General features: G+C 46.4%; 1 protein-coding gene and 1 non-coding gene across 2 annotated transcripts in view; both read left to right on the top strand.

Annotated features, from left to right (window-relative positions):
• The window catches only part of CACNA1B (calcium voltage-gated channel subunit alpha1 B), a gene marked incomplete at its 3' end in the record, with an annotated part of 175,264 nt that overhangs the window by 9,373 nt on the left and 157,993 nt on the right, over window positions 1-7,898 (top strand). The window lies entirely within an intron of this gene.
• LOC115869433 lies at window positions 1,599-1,728 on the top strand. Its single transcript, XR_004046183.1, has one exon. It is a non-coding gene; the product is annotated as a small Cajal body-specific RNA 24 (non-coding RNA).

Raw genomic sequence — 7,898 nt, 5'->3', positions numbered from 1 at the left:
GTGTGTGTGTGTGTGTGTGTGTGTGTGTGTGTGTGTGTGAGAGAGAGAGAGAGAGAGAGAGAAGCCATTAGCCCTAGACCAACAGGATCTGGCCCCACCCCTTCCTCTCGCTTTCTACTCTGTTGCACCCCTGTTCCCAGCATAGCTGCTGCTCTCCAGACTTGCTGTTGAAACTGAGGTGACCACAGCTCAGGGGTGGGGCATGGGGTGCTCAGGCTGTGGCCCAGGAACCCTCCTACGGACAGACCCCCAGGCTGCCTGCCCTTGCTGGGCTCACGGGTCCTCACACAATGTTGACGTGGTTGTTACCCACCCCTTTCTTCTGACTGTGGAGCCTTCCCCACTGCACTGGGGTGGGGTGGGGTGGGGTAGCAGCGCAAGATGGCCCTGGCCTGGGGGTAAGGACTCTGTCGGGCATTGCCCAGGGAGGGACACTTGAGGGACCCTCCAGCACAGCCCGTTCACTCTGTCCAGCCCCTTGTAGCCTCGTTCTGGGAGTTTGACTTGGAACAGGTAGTGGCCTGCTTCCTTGTGGGGACCACTGGTCCCTGCAGCCAGCAGAGCTTAGAGGCCGGGAGTGAAAGGCAGGCAGCGCCAGTTTCCATGGGAGCAGCCAGTGCCAAGGGCTCTTAGAGACGCGCCAAGCCCAGTGACACACAGGGACAGGGCCCAGGGCAGACAGTTCTGCCTGCCGCCCCTGTGTGCTCTGCACTGCTTCCCCTACACCCCTTCCCACCTCCGCTCCTCTGGTGCTTCCTGGGATTGCCGCCTGGGAGTCTGGGGGTGGGCGATACAGAATCCACATTCTTTACCAGAGCTGGCAGATTAAGGAAAATGGGCAGCAGGAGAGCCTGAGACGTCAGAGGTAAGAACAAATGCGCGGCAAGACTCCCTGAAGACAGCAGGTTGTTATTCTGACCCTCCTTCCCAAAGGAAACAGGAGACACAACAGGAGACAGCTGGGCCGGGGCTCTGCATCCAGGAGCCCAGGAGAAGGCCAAGGAACCCCTCTGTTTGCCCCGTCCAGCCACCTGGGCACCAGCGCCTGTGAAGAAGGAAGCAGCCCCAGAGAAGGAGCCGTTTCCCCAACTGCTGCCCCAGTCTGCGTCTCTCTCAGGCGCCTTCCTTCAGTTGTGAGTGACTGAGACCAGCAAACAGAAGCAAATGGAAGAGAGAAGGGTCTGCAAAGGCTCATGACAGGTACCCACGAAACCGAAGAACAAGAAGCCCCCAAGGACAGAGGCACACAAACCCAGCTAGCACGATGGAAGCAGTAAGCTACTGCTGATCAGTGCTTCCCATCTCCTGTTGTGCAGTGGGTTCGGACTCCGAGACAGACAGACCGAACTATAGTATGAGATGGGAGGGATGTTCCGTAGGGTTTACCACACTGTAAAGCTTTGCAAAAGCAGAGTGCATCGCTTTCTCTCTCAGAGCTGATGCTGGGTTTGAACGGTCAGCCTTTTGGTCAGCAGCCCATTGCTTAACCCACTGTGCCACCAGTTCCCTTTACCAGTAATTACAGTGAACACAAATGGATTAAATGCTCCAATCTAAAGATAGAAGGTGGTAGAATGGATTTAAAAACCACCCCCATGTGGACATTTATTCTTATTCAGTTTCTTCTTAAGGTGAAGATAACTCTTTATAAATGTCCTAGAGAAATATGGTAGCTTTCTGTTCACCCTTTGCAAGTAAAAAGGGTGGATTGTTCCACTACTGACACTTACAAAAAACAAAAACAAACAAACAAAAAACAAAACAAAAAAAGATTAAATGCAGAATAAAGTGGCTATAACCCCCACCTTAAGAGAAGAAAAAAAAAAACCCATCACCCCCATTACCACCACCACACGATCTGACTGTATTCTCTTAAGAGACCCGTCCTTAAGGTGACAAATAAGTGACAGGATGGAAAAGAACGTCCCATGCAAATAAAAGTAGACAAAGTCTTTTAGAAGAAATGAAGATAGACAGTATGCAGTGATACATAGATCGATCCATTAAGAAGAATTAAACATCATAAATATATCTGCACCCAACCCCGAGGCACCTGCATATCTAGCCTAACACTGATAGACTTGGAGGGAAGAATAAATAGTGCCACAACCAGAGAGATTTGGCACGCCGCTTTCAACTGTAGACACAGCTGCTGGAAACAAGATGAATAGGGAAACGGGATTTGAGAACCAAAGCCCAGCTAGGCCTGGCAACATGTCCAGGGCCATCACCGAGACAGCACCTTCTGCATCTGCCCCAGTGCACATGGCGCATTAGCCAGGATAGATCCCATGCTATGTCACAAACGAGCGAGTCTCGGAAAAATTGTAAAGATTGAAACCATACAGAGTACTTTCTGTGACCACAGTGAAATAAAGCTGAAAATCAATAACAGAAGGGCAGTGGGGGGAGTGACACAAAGAACGCTGGAAAATATGCAAACCCACTACTGTCGAGTCTATTTTAATTCCTAGCAACCCTGAAAGACAGAGTAGAACTGCCCTGTGGCATTTGCAAGGCTTCACCTTCTTTACAGAAGTGGATCACAGCCACATCGTTTTCCTGGGGAGCAGGTGATAGGTTTGGACCACTGCCTATTGGTTAACAGCTGAGCCCTGTCACTACTGTGCCACTATTAAACTGTGAATGGGTCAAGGACGAAATCAAAGGAGAAATCACAAATTTCCTATGAAAATGAAGGCAGAGGATGCTAAAACACAAGGGATGCGGTGATGGCGGTCCTCAGAGGGAACTGAGAGCATCACTGGCTACACAGAGAGAAGAACCATCACCAAGCAGCCGCCTAAACCAGCTCCAGCAACTAGAGAGATGGACGAGCGAAGGCTATCCTGACCACAAGAAAGGAAATGGCAAAGGCTGGAGCATACATTAAAAAAAAAAAATGAAAACAGTAAAACAAGAATCAGTAAAACCAGAAGTTTGTTCTTTGGAAAGTTCAATAAAATCGACAAACTTGTAGCTAGACTGACAAGGGGAAAAGATGCAAATAACCATGAGAAGCGAGAGAGGGGACTTTTCCAAAGATTTGATGGAAATCAAGACAATGGTGACAGAATGCGAGGGACAGCCACCTGGTAACACAGCGGACAGCCCATATGAAATGGGCCACATCCAAGCAGCAAACCAGTTGTCCCAACGAACTTCCGAGGAAGTAGGGACTCTAGCAGGCCCAGGACAAGGGGAGCCAACCAGCGCCCAGTGAGAAATCGCACTGCGCCCACCTCTCATGTGGGAATCAAACAAAAATCAGTTAGGTTTCTACACATCAGTAATTAGAAACTTAAAAGAGAAATTGGAGAATCATGTTTATTTACAATAGCCCATTTAAGAGAATAAAATACCTCAGGATAAATATAACCAGTGACGCGAAGCACTTATACATGAACACACTGCTGAAGAGATACATAAATGGAAATGTGTTCTATGTTTATGGATTGGAAGAGTTAACATTGTTAAAATGTCAATACAACCCTAAGCGATCTATAGATTCAGTGCAATACCAATCAAAATTCCAAGAGCCTTTTTTTTTTTTTTAACATTTTATTAGGGGCTCATACAACTGATATCCCAATCCATACACACATCAATTGTGTAAAGCGCATTTGTACATCGTTTCTCAAAACATTTTCTCTCCATTTAAACCCCTGACATTAGGTCCTCATTTTCCCCCTCCCTCCCCGCTCCCCCCTCCCACATGAGCCCTTGATAGTTTACAAATGGGTATTTTGTCATATCTTGCCCTGTCTGACGTCTCCCTTCATCCACTTTTCGGTTGTCCGTGCCCCAGGGAGGAGGTCACACACAGTTCCATGTAATCGGTTCCCTCCTTCCTACCCATTCTCCCTTTACCCTCCCTGTTTCGCCACTCACACCACTGGTCCTATAGGGCCAAGAGCCCTTTTTTACAGAAATAGAAAAGCCGACCATTTCGTGTCGACTAGCAAGAGGTGTGGAACAAAGAGCGATGTTGCAGGTAGAACAAAGGAGGCTTCAGCTTTGCAGCTTTAAAAACTACGGACAGTCCTCGGGTCACCAGCTCATAGATGGCTCCTCCTTCCTCATTAATGTTAAGTCATCCTCACTCTGAAACAACAAAACCAACTTCTGCTGGCAACCAATCCTTCAGGCTAACTAAGAATCTCTGCGTCCACTCCCTACACAGTCCACTTGGAGGCCAGGAGAGGGTCCAGTTCACTCCTCAGGGCTGATGGACTATGCAGTTCCAGGAATCAAAACAACCTGGTTCTAGCAGGACAAAAGACACACAGACCAGTGGAATAGGATCGAGAGTCCAGCAACACACCTACATGTCTATGGTCAATTGATTTTTGACGAGGGTGCTAGGTCCATGTGATGGCGGAAAGAAGGCTCTCCAATAAATGATGCTGGGAAAGTGGATGTCCACTTGGAGAAAAGTGGAATAGGATCTATGCCTTACACCATACACAGAAGCAAATTCAAAATGGATTAATGTGCAAACTTTTAACAATGAGTGATCTGCTATAACTTCAAGAGCACAAACAGCAAAAGACAAATATATTAAAAAACTCCACTAGACTCACTGTCATTGAGTCGATTCTGACTCATAGTGACCCTGTAGGACAGGGTAGAGCTGCAGGGGTTTCTCAGACAGTAACTCTTTGTGGGAGTAGAAAGCCACATTGTCTCCCATGGAGCAGCTGGTGGTTTTGAACTGCTGACCTTACAGTTAGCAGCCCAACCAATGTCTGACCACTATGCCACCAGGGCTCCTCTAAATATGGGACCTCATACAAATAAAACAAATAAGTTCACCAAAAAATGTTGCCAAAATGTATGGATTGTGATAAGAGTTGTACAAGTCCCCAATAAAATGATTTAAAAAAATTTTTTTTACCTAAACCAGTGAAAAGATAGGAGACTATCTTCTGTAACCATTTATCTGACAGGAATCTAATAGCCAACAAATATCTAAAACTTTGACAATTTGATAACAAAAAGACAACCCCATCTGAGATCAAGAGCAACTCGGCTGAGATCAAGAACAAAACCAGAAGGGAGCAAATGCTGGCGAGGATGTAGGGGACCTGGAACGCTCCCCACTGCTGGTGGGAATTTTGCCAAATGGTCCAGCTGCTGTGGAAAGCAGTGGACAAGTCCAGAGAAGGCGGAGACGAAAACTCCCATAAATCAAAAGCTTGGTGGCTTTTGAATCCAACCTGATTCCTAGCGACCCTCTAGGACAAAGTAGCCCTTTTGGTTTTCAAGGCTGCAAATCTTCATGGGGCAGACAGCCTCACCTTCCCCCTGCAGAGCAGCTGCTGGCTTCAAACTGCTGGACTTCTGGTTAGCAAGCCAGTGGGCAACCAACCTGCGACGCAGCAGTTCCATTCCCTTGTCGTACTCAGAAGGCTCGAAAGTGATCATACAGACCACTGTTCAGTGTCGCACGATCTACAGCTGCTGCCAGGTAGAAACAGATGCATGCCTTTCAACAGAGGGGCAGATAGACGGAATGTGGTACACGCATTCTGGAATCCGATTCAGCCAGGAGGAGGAGCGAGCTCCTGCTGTAGGCTGCAATGTGGTGGGCATGTAATACGTTGAACTGAGTGAGATCAGCCCATTATAAAAGCACAAATCAAGTCTGGCCTCACTCCAATATAAGGCAAGAAAAGGCAAATGTATAGAGACCAAGTTTCATTAATGATTACCAGGTGATATCAATATGACTGCACAGCCAGTTATTGTAATTACTCTCCTTAAATACCTGTTAAAAGTCAAACTGGCAAACATTGTGTGACAGATGTATTTATAACAAGAACAAAAGTACACTGTAGTTGGTAAGGTCCCTTAGGTACAACCAAAACCTCTTAGGATTTGGTGTCTTTGTTTGGAGGTTTGGGTCATGGTTTCATGGGTGTTCGGTGCTTCTGTTTTATCCTCCTGTTGGTTGTAAGGGCCTGTCTTGGGAGCTGCCCTCAAGGAACAAAAATTATATCCAGTTAGGAACCTAGTTCCTGGCCTATTCTCCCCGTGGCTCCCACGTAAGTATTGTTAAGCGTTTTTCCCATGGGAAGTTCTCCTCCCCGTTTTCCTGCCACCAGAGATGAAATTGCCTTTTGAGAGACACACTCCCCACTCCTCCCCCCAGCCCTGACTTGAATTCCCAGTAAGATTTCCTTACCATTTTGGTGGGAGTGTCTGTTGGCTTGGAGTGACCTTAGCAGCATTTTGTATGGCAGCAAATGAATGCTCTTCTCCCTCTCCCCACATCTTGAAAAGCTGATTCTAGCTGAGGCGAGGTCCCCTCTGTTGGAGTGGCTTTTAAGATGTATGTTTAGAAGGGGTGATATATGTTTCATGGACGCTACACAGCCTCACTGCCTTGCTGCCAGGGTACTGGGTCAGGAGGGTACATGTGCGTGCCCTGGAGCAGTGGCCTGCCTTCATCTTGGTGTTTGTAGGAGAACTCATATGATCTTTGTCATTTCGAGAATATTCTGGAATGATATCTTTTGGGATTGTTGCCTGTAGCAACAGCCCCTTCTTTTGTAAGTCAAGTAGAATTCCATGGTATGAATGGACCACAGGTTTTTTTCAACCCTTGACGGTTGTTTCCCAGTTTTGAAATGTGATGAAGAAAGCTGCTAGATACATTTGTGTACAGGTTTGTGTATGCACCTAATTTCTATTTCTCTGAGGAAAATGCCCAAGCGTACAATTGTTGGGCACATTATAATTGCACATTCAGTTTTCAAAGACATTGCCAGACTGTTTCCCAGAGCGGCGGTACCCTGTTACATCCTACTAGCAATGCATGCGTGATCTGAACATCACTGATAACACTTGGTGTTTTTATTTTTTGAGTGATTGTCCATGGGATTGTTTTTATAATTTTTCTCTGCATGGCCGTTGTTCGTCCATAGACGTACAACAATAGACCTTTCTGTGTTATTTTGTGTCATGCTGTCTTGCTAAATCCGTGTGTTAGCTTTAGAAGTGTGTTTGTTTTTATGGGCTCTTCAGGGTATTCGGTATAGACAGTCATGCCATCTACAGCATTCTCTCTTCCTTTCTGTCTGTATGCCCTTAGCTTATTTTCTTGCCTTCTTTCACTGACTAGCGCCTCCGGTGCTGAACGAGAGTGGAGCTCCTGGGCCCCTCTCCGCGGTCCCTGGCAATGGGTGGGAGGCATGGGGCCATTGTCTGTCACCATTGAGTATAGTGTGAGCCGGAGGTTTGTAGATATTTTTTTTTTGTAGATTTTTAAAATCACGTTAAGGCGGCTCTTTTCTATGCCTGTTTTGCAGAGTTTTTCTCACGAATATGTATTGGATTTTTAGATGTTTTTTCTGCCTTGGTATGATCCCATGATTTTGCTTCTTACATCTCATTGATGGATGACTGATTGTTGGACCAGCAGTGCACTCATTTCTGGAGCAAACCCCAGTCAGGGTCCTGGTATGTGACCCTTTGTGTACATCGCTGCTGTTTGATAAGACTGTGTTCAGACTTTCGTGTCTCATGTTCACAAGGGCTGTTGGTCTTTTGCGGCCATTTTTCGTATTGTCTCATTTCATACCATCTTGTCTGGTTTCTGGCTTTGTTTCAGGGCACTACAAGCGTCATGAAGTGAATTTGGAAGTGTCCCCTTTCGTGTTTTGTGTAAAGAGGGCACGCATCCTTTAAATACTGGATGGGAACCAGTTGGGCCTGGACACTTCTTTCTTCGGAGTTTTTTAAAAAAGTGTTTCCATTTAGTTTCTGCAATAGTTTTAGGGATATTGAAGTTGTCAATTTCATTTTGGGAAAGTTGTAGTCATTAGTGTGTTTTGAGAAAGTGGTCTGTCTAAATTGTCAGGTTTGTTCTTGGGCTTCTTGGATTTTCCTTTTTT

Source organism: Echinops telfairi, unplaced genomic scaffold, assembly GCF_000313985.2.
Source record: "Echinops telfairi isolate 266 unplaced genomic scaffold, ASM31398v2 ScPeMD7_25;HRSCAF=90, whole genome shotgun sequence".
Classification (NCBI taxonomy): domain Eukaryota; kingdom Metazoa; phylum Chordata; class Mammalia; order Afrosoricida; family Tenrecidae; genus Echinops; species Echinops telfairi.
This window is presented reverse-complemented; position numbering and strand designations above follow the sequence as displayed.